This window comes from Arachis hypogaea, chromosome 13 (genome assembly GCF_003086295.3).
Source record: "Arachis hypogaea cultivar Tifrunner chromosome 13, arahy.Tifrunner.gnm2.J5K5, whole genome shotgun sequence".
Lineage (NCBI taxonomy): Eukaryota > Viridiplantae > Streptophyta > Magnoliopsida > Fabales > Fabaceae > Arachis > Arachis hypogaea.
Window position 1 is genome coordinate 57,471,847 of NC_092048.1, and position 14,976 is coordinate 57,486,822.

Below are 14,976 nucleotides of genomic sequence, written 5' to 3' on the forward strand. Positions count from 1 at the left end.
GGGGTCATATGCTAACCCCTCTACTGCTTCATATGGGAGTAGTATCTGCATACCTGACAAACCCCAATTTGAGGGTTTATCTTGTGCTGATTTCAGGGGTTTTATCAATGATTCCACACACTTTCTATATGAAAATACAAGAATTTGCATTCCTTTCCTAGTTTTGCCTCATGAATGAAAACATGCTTATTTTGCACTAAAATAGATACATTTCTAATCTTCTCTTGATGCCATTCGATGTCGTGACTTGTGTGTTAAGTGGTTTCAGGATATAGAGTAGGAATGGACCGAAAGAGAGAAGGAAGACGGGTACAAAGGAAGGAAGCATGAGGATTAGGCTTTGGAAATTTCCGCATGGGCGCGTGCGCGCACCTGGCGCGCCCGCGCGGATAGGGCAACGTGAAGCCAAAGCCAAGAGCCAAGTCACGAGCCGGCTTGAGAAGCGGCTAAGCCAGGATCTTCATGGGTGCGCACGCGTACATCACGCCTCCGCGCACATTACAAGACGTCTCGACGGTGCGTGCGCGTACCTTGCGCGTGCGCGCCGATTTGCGAATATGATTTTTAAGAAGTCACGTGACTTAGGCGTGGAGGTAGTTAAGAATCCCACTTTTGGGGAAAGGCCTTGGGGGAAAAGCTTAAGAAGACCAAAGGAGCAAGGGTTAAGAACAATTTTTTTTAGTTCATTTTCTAGATCTAGATATTTTTTGAGAGGAGAGTTAGTTACACTTTTGGGAGAAGAAGAGGGAGATTCCAAGCCTTTCACTAGGGTTCATCCTCATCTAATTTCTGAATTTTCAATGACTTTTTGGTGAGATCCATTACAATTCTCACTCCACTTTGTTCATGTCATAGATTTTCTTCTCCAATTTCAAGTAGTAGATGTAATTGATCAATTCTCATAGATCTAGAATTCAACTTTGTAATTTTGGATTTCGTCCCTATTTTGAGAATTTGATTTTCATTGTTACTCTTTGAGACTTGTTGTTAGATCTTTGTGTTGCAATACATTCAATTCGACTTTTCTTCTCATTTTACTATGACTTTCCTTCTTGCTCATCACATGTTTGATAAAATGACAACACTAGCTATGGAGTAGAATTTTCACACTTGGCATAGGGTTTGGTCCTTGGAAGAAGTTGAATAGTTGTATCAATAGTTGATTTGGAATTAGGGATTGCTAGTTGGCTTGGAGTGCACTAAAGCTAGATTCCCATAAGGTGAAGCTAGGACTTGTGACTCAAGTTGATTGCTTTCATTTGACCTCCCTCTATACCTAGGGGATAACTAAATGAAGCAAGGCCTAATTGTTGTCAACATTGAATGGACTATAAGGATAGAATTCCTAATGCCAACCCTAAGCCAAGTCTTTTGATAATTGATTGTTTGTTTCTCATTACTTTGCTAAAACCTTCAAAGAATTCCAACAAGGCTTACTAAATCAATAAGATGCACACTTTGGCAATTCCAAGGGAGAACGACTCGGGAGACTAGTACTCTCGGATATAGATTGTAGATTTGTTTGATGAAGGATTTTGCGTCGGTTTAGACTATACTACGATTGATCATTTGATAATTTCTATACCGGCAAAAAATTCATTTGTCAATACCCTCCATTGAAGTCAGTAGCTTCGAGTTGAATCCTCAGCTCATTATCATGGTGCAGCAAAGTTGCCAGTATTCCGGTCTTCCACAAGAAGAACCTACAGAGTTTCTGGCACAATTTTTACAAATTGCTGACACAGTACATGATAAGGAAATAGATCAGGATGTCTACAGACTATTACTGTTTTCATTTGCTGTAAAAGATCATGCTAAGAGGTGGTTAAATAACCAACCTAAGGCCAGCATAAGGACATGGAAACAGCTGACAGAAAAATTCCTAAATCAATACTTTCCCCCAAAACGGATGACACAGCTAAGGCTGGACATCCAAGGCTTTAAACAAGGAGATAAGGAATCTCTTTACGATGCCTGGGAGAGATACAGAGAGATGCTATGAAAATGCCCCTCTGAAATATTTTCAGAGTGGGTTCAGTTAGACATCTTCTATTATGGGCTTGCAGAAGGAGCTCAGATGTCTCTAGATTACTCAGCTGGTGGATCTATCCACATGAGAAAGACAATTGAAGAGGCTCAAGAGCTCATTGATACAGTTGCCAGGAATCAGCATCTGTACCTAAGCAGTGACCCTTCCATAAAAGAAGAGGTTAAAACATTAACTGCTTAACTCAGCCCTGTAAAACAAGCTGCTGAACTCAATCAGCAATTGGACTTTCTAACAAAGCAGTTAGCCGAATTCAAGGATAAACTACAATAGACAAGGATGGCTAATATAAATATGGAAGAACAATTGAAGCAAACAAAGCAGCAGCTGTCAAGACAAATAACAGAAGAATGCCAAGCAGTTCAATTAAGAAGTGGAAAAATATTAAATACCCCACCTCAAGGCAGCAAAGAGTTAAGGAATGACCAAACCACCCAAAATTCACCTGAGGACAGTAAGAGCCCAGGGAAAAGTAATTCTGGCATTAAAACGCCAGCAATCTGGTGGAAGGATGGCGCTGAACGCCCAGACCATTCCCAAGACTGGCGTTCAACGCCAGTAACAAGCAAAGACTGGCGTTCAACGCCAGAAACAAGCAAGGATCTGGCGTTGAACGCCCAAAATGGGCAAGATCTGGCGCTAAACGCCTAAAATGGGCACAGTTCTGGCGTTCAGACGCCAGGAACAGACAAGGAGTTGGCGTCTCACATCACTCCAGCTTCTAACTCTGGCACTCAATTGTCAGTGAGGGATCAGACACACACAAGTGCTGATGACAACCCCTCTAAAAAGGCTTCTTCAGCCACTTCTGTAGGCAATAAACCTACAGCAACTAAGGTTGAGGAATATAAAGCCAAGATACCTTATCCTCAAAAACTCCGGAAAGAGGAACAGGATAAGCAATTTGCTCGCTTTGCAGATTATCTCAGGACTCTTGAAATAAAGATTCCATTTGCAGAGGCACTTGAGCAAATACCTTCTTATGCCAAGTTCATGAAAGAGATCTTGAGTCATAAAAAGGATTGGAGAGAAACAGAAAGAGTTCTCCTCACTGAAGAATGCAGTGCAGTCATTCTAAAAAGCTTTCCTGAAAAGCTTAAAGACCTTGGGAGTTTTCTGATACCATGCATATTAGAAGGTAACTGCACCAAGACAGCTTTGTGCGATCTTGGGGCAAGCATCAACCTAATACCTGCATCCACTGTCAGAAAGCTTGGCTTAACTGAAGAAGTTAAACCAACCCGGATATGTCTCCAACTTGCTGATGGCTCCATTAAATACCCATCAGGCGTGATTGAAGACATGATTGTCAGAGTTGGGCCATTCGCCATTCCCACTGACTTTGTAGTGCTGGAAATGGAGGAGCACAAGAGTGCTACTCTCATTCTAGGAAGACCCTTCCTAGCAACTGGACGAACCCTCATTGATGTCCAACAAGGGAAAATAACCCTGAGAGTCAATGATGATGAGTTTAAGTTGAATGCTGTCAAAGCCATGCAGCATCCAGACACATCAAAGGACTGCATGATAGTTGATCTTATTGACTCTTTGGTAGAAGAGATCAACATGGCTGAGAGTCTCGAATCAGAGTTGGAGGACATCTTTAAAGATGTTCAGCCTAATTTGGAGGATTCAGAAGAGATTAAAGAGCCTCTGAAATTTCCTCTGGAAGAGGAAAAACCTCCTAAACCTGAGCTCAAACCATTACCACCATCCCTGAAATATGTATTTCTGGGAGAAGGTGACACTTTTTCAGTGATCATATGCTCTGCTTTAAATCCACAGGAGGAAGCACTTATTCAAGTGCTAAAGACACACAAGACAGCTCTTGGGTGGTCCATAGGTGACCTTAAGGGCATAAGCCCAGCTAGATGCATGCACAAAATCTTATTGGAGGATAATGCTAAACCAGTGGTTCAACCACAGAGGCGGCTAAATCCAGCCATGAAGGAAGTGGTGCAGAAAGAGGTCACCAAATTACTAGAGGCTGTAATTATTTATCCTATTTCTGATAGCCCCTGGGTGAGCCCTATCCAAGTCGTCCCAAAAAAGGGAGGCATGACAGTGATTCATAATGAAAAAAATAAACTGGTTCCTACAAGAACAGTTACAGGGTGGCGCATGTGTATTGACTACAGAAAGCTCAATACAGCCACCAGAAAGGATCATTTTCCTTTACCATTCATAGACCAGATGCTAGAAAGACTGGCAGGTCATGATTATTACTGCTTTCTGGATGGCTACTCAGACTATAACCAGATTGCAGTAGATCCCCAGGATCAAGAGAAAACAGCATTCACATGTCCATCTGGAGTGTTTGCTTATAGAAGGATGCCATTTTGGCTGTGTAACGCGCCTGCAACCTTCCAGAGATGCATGCTTTCTATTTTCTCTGATATGGTGGAAAAATTTCTGGAAGTCTTCATGGATGACTTCTCAGTATATGGAGACTCATTCAGCTCCTGTCTTGATCACCTGAAACTTGTTCTGAAGAGATGCCAAGAGACCAACATAGTTTTAAACTGGGAAAAATGTCACTTCATGGTGACTGAAGGGATTGTCCTTGGGCATAAAATCTCAAACAAGGGAATAGAGGTGGATCAAGCAAAAATAGAGGTAATTGAAAAATTACCACCACCTGCCAATGTTAAGGCAATCAGAAGCTTTCTGGGGCATGTAGGATTCTATAGGAGGTTTATAAAGGATTTTTCAAAAATCGCAAAACCTCTGAGTAATCTGCTAGCTGCTGACACGCCATTTGTGTTTGACACAGAGTGTCTATAGGCGTTTGAAACGCTGAAAGCTAAGTTGGTCACAGCACCAGTTATTTCTGCACCAGACTGGACATTACCATTTGAGCTAATGTGTGATGCCAGTGATCACGCCATAGGTGCAGTATTGGGACAGAAGCATGACAAGCTTCTGCACGTCATTTATTATGCTAGTCGCATTTTTAATGATGCCCAGAAAAATTACACAACCACAGAAAAAGAATTACTTGCAGTGGTTTATGCCATTGACAAGTTCAGATCATACTTAGTAGGATCAAAAGTGATTGTGTATACTGACCATGCTGCTCTTAAATATCTACTCACAAAGCAAGATTCAAAACCCAGGCTCATCAGATGAGTGTTGCTTCTGCAAGAGTTTGATATAGAAATAAGAGACAGAAAAGGGACAGAGAACCAAGTGGCTGATCATCTGTCCCGGATAGAGCCAGTAGAAGGGACGTCCCTCCCCTCTCTTGAGATCTCTGAGACTTTTCCGGATGAGCATTTATTTGCCATTCAGGAAACACCATGGTTTGCCGATATTGCAAACTATAAAGCTGCAAGGTTCATACCCAAAGAGTACAACAGGCAACAAAAGAAAAAATTAATCACTGATGCAAAGTACTACTTGTGGGATGAACCCTATCTCTTTAAGAGATGTGCAGACGGAATAATCCGTAGGTGTGTTCCTAGAGAAGAAGCACAGAGGATCCTATGGCATTGCCATGGATCTCAATATGGAGGCCATTTCGGAGGTGAGCGAACAGCCACCAAGGTCCTCCAATGTGGCTTCTATTGGCCCACACTCTATAAAGATTCCCGAGAGTTTGTACGTAACTGTGACAGTTGCCAAAGAGCTGGAAATCTGCCTCATGGTTACGCCATGCCTCAACAAAGAATCTTGGAGATTGAGTTGTTTGACGTAAGGGGAATTGACTTCATGGGACCTTTTCCACCATCATTCTCAAACACTTATATTCTGGTGGCAGTTGACTATGTATCAAAATGGGTTGAGGCCATTGCCACACCCACCAATGATACTAAAACAGTGCTGAAGTTCCTCCAGAAATATATCTTCAGCAGGTTTGGGGTCCCTAGAGTACTAATCAGTGATGGGGGCACTCACTTCTGCAATAAACAGCTTTACTCTGCCATGGTCCGGTATGGGATTCGCCACAAGGTGGCGACTCCATATCATCCACAGACTAATGGACAAGCTAAAGTCTCTAACAGAGAGCTAAAAAGAATCCTAGAACGGACTGTAAATACCCGTAGAAAGGATTGGGCAAGAAGCTTGGATGATGCTCTGTGGGCATACAGAACAGCATTCAAGACTCCTATAGGGACCTCTCCATACCAACTGGTCTATGGTAAGGCATGTCACCTGCCCGTGGAACTGGAACATAAAGCCTACTGGGCAACCAGATTCCTGAACTTTGATGCCAGATTAGCTGGAGAAAAAAGATTGCTCCAGCTAAATGAGCTAGAGGAATTCAGATTCACTGCTTTCGAAAATGCCAAGCTTTATAAAGAAAAATAAAAAAAGTGGCATGACAGAAAGTTGTCATCTAGAATCTTTGAACCAGGACAAAAGGTTCTGTTGTTCAACTCTAGGCTCAGGCTATTCCCCGGGAAACTGAAGTCCCGGTGGAGGGGACCATATGTGATTACAAGTGTATCACCATATGGTTATGTGGAGCTTCAAGATATTGATTCTGAAAAAATGTTCATTGTCAATGGACAGAGAATCAAGCACTATCTTAAAGGCAATGTTGAGCAAGAGTGCTCAAGGCTGAAGCTAGACTAAAAGCTCAGCAATGTCCAGCTAAAGACAATAAAGAAGCGCTTGCTGGGAGGCAGTCCAGCCATGGGGTATCAATCCTCTAAGCATTTTGCCCTATTTTTATTTTTATTTGTTTGTTTATATAAAGTTCACTGATCGTAAGGTAAAGAGTCAATTGTATAAGTTCACAGGGTTACAGAAGGATTCTGCACACAAAACAGAGAAAAAGAGCTCACTGGTAAGAAAACGCCAGTAAAAGTCTGTTTTGGGCGTTCAACGCCCAACAGAAGCATCCACTGGGCGTTGAACGCCAGTGAGGATAGCTATCTGGCCGTTAAACACCAGAAAGAAGCTCTTTCTGGGCGTTTAACGCCAGATTTACAGCATTCTGGGTGTTCAGAAAAACGCCCAGTAACAAAGGAATTCCTGGCGTTCAACGCCAGAAAGAAGCAGCAGCTGGGCGTTGAACGCCCAGGAGAGGCAGCATTTGGGCGCTAAACGCCCAAAACATGCAGCGTTTGGGCGTTCAAACGCCAGGATGATGGGGAGGAGGTAAATTCATTTTTTCTTCATATTTTTTCATTCTAATCTTAATTTTCATGCTTCAATTCATGATTTTTTGCATAAACATGTTAAGAACCCTGATTTCTAAAAACCCTAATTTCTAAAAACCCTACCTTAAAAATATCAAATATATCTTAATCCATAAGCACAAACCCTCTTTTTCAATTCAATTCAACTCTTTTTCAAATTTTCAAAACAAATCTATCTTTTCAACTAATATCTTTTTCAAATCTCCACATTATCTTTTTCAAAATCTAGATTTATCTTTTTCAAAAAATTTTCATATCTTTTCAATTTTAAACTATATCCTCTCTTATCATATCTTCTATCTTATCTTTTTCAAATCAATCTTTTTTATCATATCTTTTCTAAATTTTCGAACCCACCCCCCCCCCTTTAAATATGGGTTCGGCCTCCCCCCCCCTCCATCAACAATTGCACCTAGCTCTCCTTCTATCCCGCTCCTTTCTTTTCTTTTGCTTGAGGACAAGCAAACCTCTAAGTTTGGTGTGTTTATCTGTGATCACTGAGATCATGGCTCCTAAGGGAAAATAACCCACTTCAAGAGGCAAGAAAGAGAGCGTTCCAAAACCACTTTGGAATCAAGGGAAGTTCTTATCTAAAGAACATTCAGACCATTATTACAAAATAATGGGTCTAAGATCAATGATCCCAGAAGTTAGATTCGATCTGAAAGAAGACGAATATTCGGAGATCCAGGAGCAAATTCGAATCAGGAACTGGGAGGTCCTAGCTAATCTTGAGACGAAAGTGGGAAGGAATATGGTCCAAGAGTTCTATGCTAATATGTGGCAGACTGACAAGCAAAAACTATCTGGAACTGCTTTCTATGAATATCGGACCGTGGTCAGAGGAAAGATTGTTCATACCGTCCCTGACAAGATTAGAGAGATCTTAAAGCTACCTCAGCTGAAAGATGATCCAGACTCTTTCAACAGGAGAATAATGAGAACAGACAAGAGCCTGGATAAGATTCTAGAGGATATATGTATCCCTGGAGCAAGGTGGACCACTAGCACGAAGGGTGTCCCAAATCAACTCAAAAAGGAAGATCTCAAACCAGTCGCCAGAGGATGGCTGGACTTCATTGGGCATTCTCTGCTGCCCACTAGCAACAGTTCTGAAGTCACTGTTAAAAGAGCAGTGATGATCCATTGCATCATGATGGGAAAAGAAGTGGAAGTTCATCAACTAATTTCAACTGAATTCTACAAAATTGCTAATAAAAATTCTAAAGAGGCCAGGTTGGCTTACCCAAGCTTGATTTCTCTGCTCTGCAAGGACGCTGGAGTAAGGATGGGAATAACTGAGTATATCTCAATTGAGAAACCAATCACCAAAGCATCAATGGAAAAACAACAAGCACAGGATGACCCCATCAAGAAGAAAACACAGGAATTTCTCCCAGAAATCCCTCAATCTGAATATTGGGAGTATCTTGAAACATCAATTACCAAGATGCAAGAAGCTATGGAACAAATAATAAAGGAACAGAAGGAACAAAGTCAAATTCTTTGCTATTTAATTAAAGAACAGGAAGAGCAAGGGCGTGACTTGAGGGACTTGAAGCGCCAGAAGTTATCTCTTGAAGGACCAAGCACCCCACAGATCCGAGGAACATCCACTTCCCAGAACAAAGGTTGTTAAATTCCAATTTCTGCTTTAACTCTGTGATAGTTGTCGTCATAGGAGTTTACCTTAGGAGTCATATAGTAGTAATTAGTGTCTATTTTGATTTTACCTCCAATTAAGTTATAGTCTATTTTTCTCATCATCAGCAAACATGAATAAAATAGTAGATCTTTTGAATAAGAGGCAATAAAATTTGAGTTTTTAATAAGAAAAATTCTAATTAGTAACATGTGGTGGCAATGCTTTCTGTCTTCTGAATGAATGCTTGAACAGTGCATATGTCTTTTGAATTTGTTGTTTAAGACTGTTAAATATGTTGGCTCTTGAAAGAATGATGAACATGAGACATGTTATTGATAATCTGAAAAATCAAAAAAATGATTCTTGAAGCAAGAAAAAGCAGCAAAGAACAAAGCTTGCAGAAAAAAAAGAGAGAGAGAGAGAAAGAAAAAGCAAGAAGAAAAAGCCAAAGCTCTTAAAACCAAAAGGCAAGGGTAATAGAAAGGATCCCAAGGCTTTGAGCATCAGTGTATAGGAGGGCCTAAGGGAATAAAATCCTGGCCTAAGCGGCTAAACCAAGCTGTCCCTAGCCATGTGCTTGTGGCGTGAAGGTGTCAAGTGAAAACTTGAGACTGAGCGGTTAAAGTCAAGGTCCAAAGCAAAAAGAAGAGTGTGCTTAAGAACCCTGGACACCTCTAATTGGGGACTTTAGCAAAGCTGAGTCACAATCTAAAAGGGTTCACCCAATTATGTGTCTGTGGCATTTATGTATCCGGTGGTAATACTGGAAAACAAAGTGCTTAGGGCCACGGCCAAGACACATAAAGTAGCTGTGTTCAAGAATCATCATACTGGAATAGGAGAATCAATAACACTATCTGAATTCTAAGTTCCTATAGATGCCAATCACTCTGAGCTTCAATGGATAAAGCGAGATGCCAAAACTGTTCGGAAGCAAAAAGCTACTAGTCCCGCTCATCTAATTAGAATCTGAGCTTCACTCAAAAACTCTAAGATATTATTGCTTCTTGACTTATTAGTCTTCTATTTTATTTGTCTAGTTGCTTGAGGACAAGCAACAGTTCAAGTTTGGTGTTGTGATGAGCGGATATTTTATACGCTTTTTGGGGTTAATTTCATGTAGATTTTAGTATGTTTTAGTTGGTTTTTAGTTTATTTTCATTAGTTTCTAGGCAAAATCTACATTTCTGGACTTTACTATGAGTTTGTGTGTTTTTCTATAATTTCAGGTATTTTCTGGCTGAAATTGAGGGAGCTGAGCAAAAATCTGATTCAGGCTGAAAAAGGACTGTTGATGCTGTTGGATTCTGATCTCCCTGCACTCAAAATGGATTTTCTGGAGCTACAGAACTCCAAATGGCGTGCTTCCAATTGCGTTAAAAAGTAGACATCCAGGGCTTTCCAGCAATATATAATAGTCCATACTTTGCTCAAGGATAGATGACGTAAACTGGCATTCAACGCCAGCTCTCTGCCCAATTCTGGCGTCCAGCGCCAGAAACAAGTTGCAAGTTGGAGTTCAACGCCAGAAAAGGATCCAAAGCTGGCGTTGAATGCCCAAAACAGCCCCAGGCACGTGAGAAGCTTTAGTCTCAGCCCCAACACACACCAAGTGGGCCCCAGAAGTAGATTTCTGCACTATCTGTTATAGTTTACTCATTTTCTGTAAACCTAGATTACTAGTTTAGTATTTAAACAACTTTTAGAGATTCATTTTGTATCTCATGACATTTTAGATCTGAATTTTGTACTCTTTGACGGCATGAGTCTCTAAACTCCATTGTTGGGGGTGAGGAGCTCTGCTGTGTCTCGATGAATTAATGCAAGTATTTTTGTTTTCCATTCAAACATGCGTGTTCCTATCTAAGATATCCATTCGCGCCTAATTATGGAGAAGGTGATGATCAGTGACACTCATCACCTTCCTCAATCCATGAACGTGTTTCTGACAATCACCTCCGTTCTACATCAGATTGAATGAATATCTCTTAGATTCCTTAATCAGAATCTCCGTGGTATAAGCTAGATCGATGGCGGCATTCATGAGAATCCGGAAAGTCTAAACCTTGTCTGTGGTATTCCGAGTAGGTTTCTGGGATTGGATGACTGTGACGAACTTCAAACTCGCGAGTGCTGGGCGTAGTGACAGACGCAAAAGGATAGTAAATCCTATTCCGGTACGACTGAGAACCTGCAGATGATTAGTCGTGCGGTGACAGCGCACCTGGACCCTTTTCACTGGAAGGATGGATGGTAGCCATTGACAATGGTGATCCACCAACACACAGCTTGCCATAGAAGGACGTGCGTGCGTGAATCAGAAGACAGAGGAAAGCAGAGATTCAGAAGACAAAGCATCTCCAAAACTCCAACATATTCTCCATTACTGCATAACAAGTAACCTTTAACACATGCTCTCTTGTTTATTCGCAATTCAACTGATAAATATAATTGACTTCCTGACTAAGAATTGCAATATAACCATAGATTGCTTCAAACCAACAATCTCCGTGGGATTCGACCCTTACTCATGTAAGGTATTACTTGGACAACCCAGTGCACTTGCTGGTTAGTGGTACGAGCTGTGAAAAGTGTGATTCACAATTCGTGCACCATCTTTCCAACATTTGATCCATGAATGGAAGGGGGAAATGATCTTTTCGTGTAGCCTCATTGAGCTTCCTGTAGTCTATGCACATCCGCCATCCTGTGACTGTCCTTGTAGGAATTAGTTCGTTCTTCTCATTGGGAACCACGGTAATTCCTCCCTTTTTTGGGGACAACATGCACGGGGCTAACCCAGAGGCTGTCTGAGATCGAGTAAATTATTCCTCCCTGCCACAACTTCATAACTTCTTTCTGCACCACTTCCTTCATAATTGGGTTCAACCTCCTTTGGGATTGAATGGATGGTTTGGCATCATCTTCCAACAGTATCTTGTGCATACATATGGCAGAACTTATCCCCTTCAAGTCAGCAAGAGTCCAACCAATGGCATCTTTGTGGTTTTGCAGTACTTTGAGCAATTCATCCTCTTGATCTTGGCTGAGGCATGAGCTTATAATTACTAGGTAATTTTCATCTTCTCCTAAGTATGCATATTTGAGAGAGGGTGGCAATGCTTTGAGTTCAAGTTTGGGTGCTTCTGACTTTTCGTTCTCTTCCTTTGGTGCACCTTGTATTTGACTCTCTACTGTTGCAACCTCTTCACTAAACGTAGACTCCTCCTCTATTATACCTTCAGGTTCTTCTTCTTCAAAACTTTCCTGCACTGCATCTTCAAGTGAGTCCAACCTCATACACTCTCCCATTTGCTCTGGTGGGTAACTCATGGCCTTGAACACATTGATCGTCATCTTTTCATTGTGTAATCTCAGGGTGAGATCTCCTTTTTGTACATCAATGACAGCTCCAGCAGTGGCCAAGAATGGCCTTCTTAGGATGATGGAAGCTTTGGCTTCCTCCTGCATGTCAAGCACTACAAAGTCTGCTGGGAAGATAAAATCTCCCACTTTCACCAGCAAATCTTCTACGACGCCATGCGGGAACTTGAACGATCGGTCTGCCAATTGTAAGGCCATCTTTGTTGGTTTAGCTTCCTCAATCTTCATCTTTCTCATCATAGCTACCGACATCAAATTGATGCTGGCTCCTAAGTCACAAAGAGCCTTTTTCACTGTGATTTCTCCTATAATACAAGGGATCTGAAAACTCCCGGGATCCTTCAATTTTTGGGGTAGTTTATGCTGAATGATAGCACTACATTCTTCGGTTAGTATCACAGTCTCTTTATTCTTCCAGCTTCTCTTCTTAGTCATGAGCTCCTTCAAGAACTTGGCGTAGAGTGGCATTTGTTCTATTGCTTCAGTAAAGGGTATGTTGATTTGCAGTTTCTTGAAGATTTCCAAAAATCTCGAAAACTGATTGTCATCCCCTTTCTTCTTTCATTGCTGAGGGTATGGGACTCTTGGGGCGTCTGGCTTCAGCACTCCTTCCCCTTTTTGTGAACTCAAAGTGGGAACTCGAGCTTCGTCCTGCTCTTCTTCCTCTTTATTTGAGTCCTCTTCTTGTGGTTTCTGGGGGGTTTCCTTCAGTTCCTTCCCACTCCTAAGGGTGATAGCCTGACACTCCTCCCTTTGTGTTGAGCTAGTATTACTACGAAGGTTGTGGCTGGAAATTTGCTTGAATAAGTAGCCAATTTGTGTCTCAAGTTTCTTGATGGCAGCATCCTGATTCTGCATATTGGACATCACCTCTTCTCGGAACGCTTTACTATCTTGAATCTCTTTGCTTATGCCTTCAAGTAGATTCTCAATCTTTGAGATTCTGTCATCCAATGATTGTAGATCATGATTAGAGATGGAAGGATGAGGTGAGTTATTTTGGTTTTGATATGGATATGGAGAGGTGCTGTTATGGGGGTGTTAATATGGTCTAGATGTGAAGTGTTGGTGGGCTACATTGTTTGGATTTGGGCGTCTTTGATCAAGGCTTTGGTCTTGTTGATTTCCCCACCCAAAGTTTGGGTGATTCCTCTATCCAGGGTTATAGGTCTTGGAGTATGGATCATGGTTTTGCCTAGGTGAATTCCCAATATAGTTGGCTTGCTCCTGACTACCCTCTGCTTCTTCATTCACTCCTTCTTGGGTTGTTGATGAAGTGGAGATTGCTGCTACTTGGTTCCTCTCCATCTTCTTGGTGAGGTCAGCCAGCTACTGGGTAATGAGCTTATTTTGGGCCAGCAGAGTATCTACATTGTTTAGCTCCATTACTCCTCTTGTGTTCCCTCTTTCGGAGGCATAGAAGTAGTCGTTCTCTGCTACAGTTTCAATGACATCTATGGCCTCCTCAATGGTCTTCTTCTTGTTCAAAGATCCTCCGGATGAATGGTCTACTGCCTTCTTTGACTCATAGGAGAGCCCTTCATAGAAAATGTGCAGCTGCACCCATTCATTGAACATGTCAGGTGGACACCTCCTTGTTAGGTCTTTAAACCTCTCCCATGCTTCATACAGAGTCTCACCATCTTGTTGCCTGAAAGTTTGGACCTCAGCTCTCAGCCTATTGATTCGTTGAGGAGGGTAAAATCTTGCTAAGAATTTGTTCACCACATCTTCCCAAGTTGTCAAGCTCTCCTTTGGGAAAGACTCCAGCCACTTGGCTGCCTTATCCTTGAGTGAGAATGGAAATAAGAGCAGTCTATAGGCGTCAGGATGAACACCATTAGACTTCACTGTGTCACATATTCTCAGGAATGTGGTTAGCTGTTGATTGGGGTCTTCTTGGACACTTCCTCCGAACGAACAGTTGTTCTGAATAAGGGTGATGAGCTGTGGTTTTAGTTCAAAATTGTTGGCATGGATGGTTGGCTTTTGAATGCTACTTCCACAGTTTCCTGGGTTTGGATTGATGTAAGAGCCTAAAACTCTTCTATCCTCCCCAGCATGATTTGCTCGACCTCTTCCGCCATGGTTGTAAGTCTCTTCTTCATGATGGTTTTCCATGTTTTCTTCCATGTTTGGTTCAAAGTATTCCTCAAAGTGTTCCTCCTCTTCTTCAGCACCAACTACACGTTTTTCTCTTGCCTCCCTCCTTAGTCTAAGGAAGGTTCTTTCAGGTTCAGAATCAAAGAAAGTTGAAGCCCCGCTTCTTCTCCCTGTCATACAACCAACAAGTACAAGCAAAGAGAATAGGTGCAGAAAGTATATCTGTCAGAATTACTGTTAGTGTGAGTGATGCAATATATCAAACAGTTAGTGGGTTAGTGAAATGAATGGTAAATAACAAAGAAAAAGTAAGGGGAAGGGAAGAAATTAACTAAAACAGAAAGTAAATAACTCAAACAGAAAATTAAATCAAACAAAAAATAAAATGCTCAATCTAGTTATCTTCCAATTTAATCATTGTTGATGCACAATCAAACCCCGGCAACGGCGCCATAAACTTGATGCACGGAAAACTTGTCTCATAACAAATTTCCTTCGGCAAGTGTACCGAATTTGTCGTCAAGTAAAAACTCACAATAGAGTGAGGTCGAATCCCACAAGGATTGATTGATCAAGCAACTTTACTTAGAGGAATGTTCTAGTTGAGCGAATCCAGGATTTGAGTTTAGAATTGCAGAAAATAAAATGGC

General features: G+C 41.6%; 1 non-coding gene across 1 annotated transcript; it reads left to right on the forward strand.

Moving 5' to 3' along the window:
- Nucleotides 1-13,799: 13,799 nt before the first annotated feature.
- On the forward strand, nt 13,800-13,903 carry LOC112738498 (small nucleolar RNA R71). The gene has a single exon (XR_003169456.1). It is a non-coding gene; the product is annotated as a small nucleolar RNA R71 (small nucleolar RNA).
- The last annotated feature ends 1,073 nt before the right edge of the window (nt 13,904-14,976 follow it).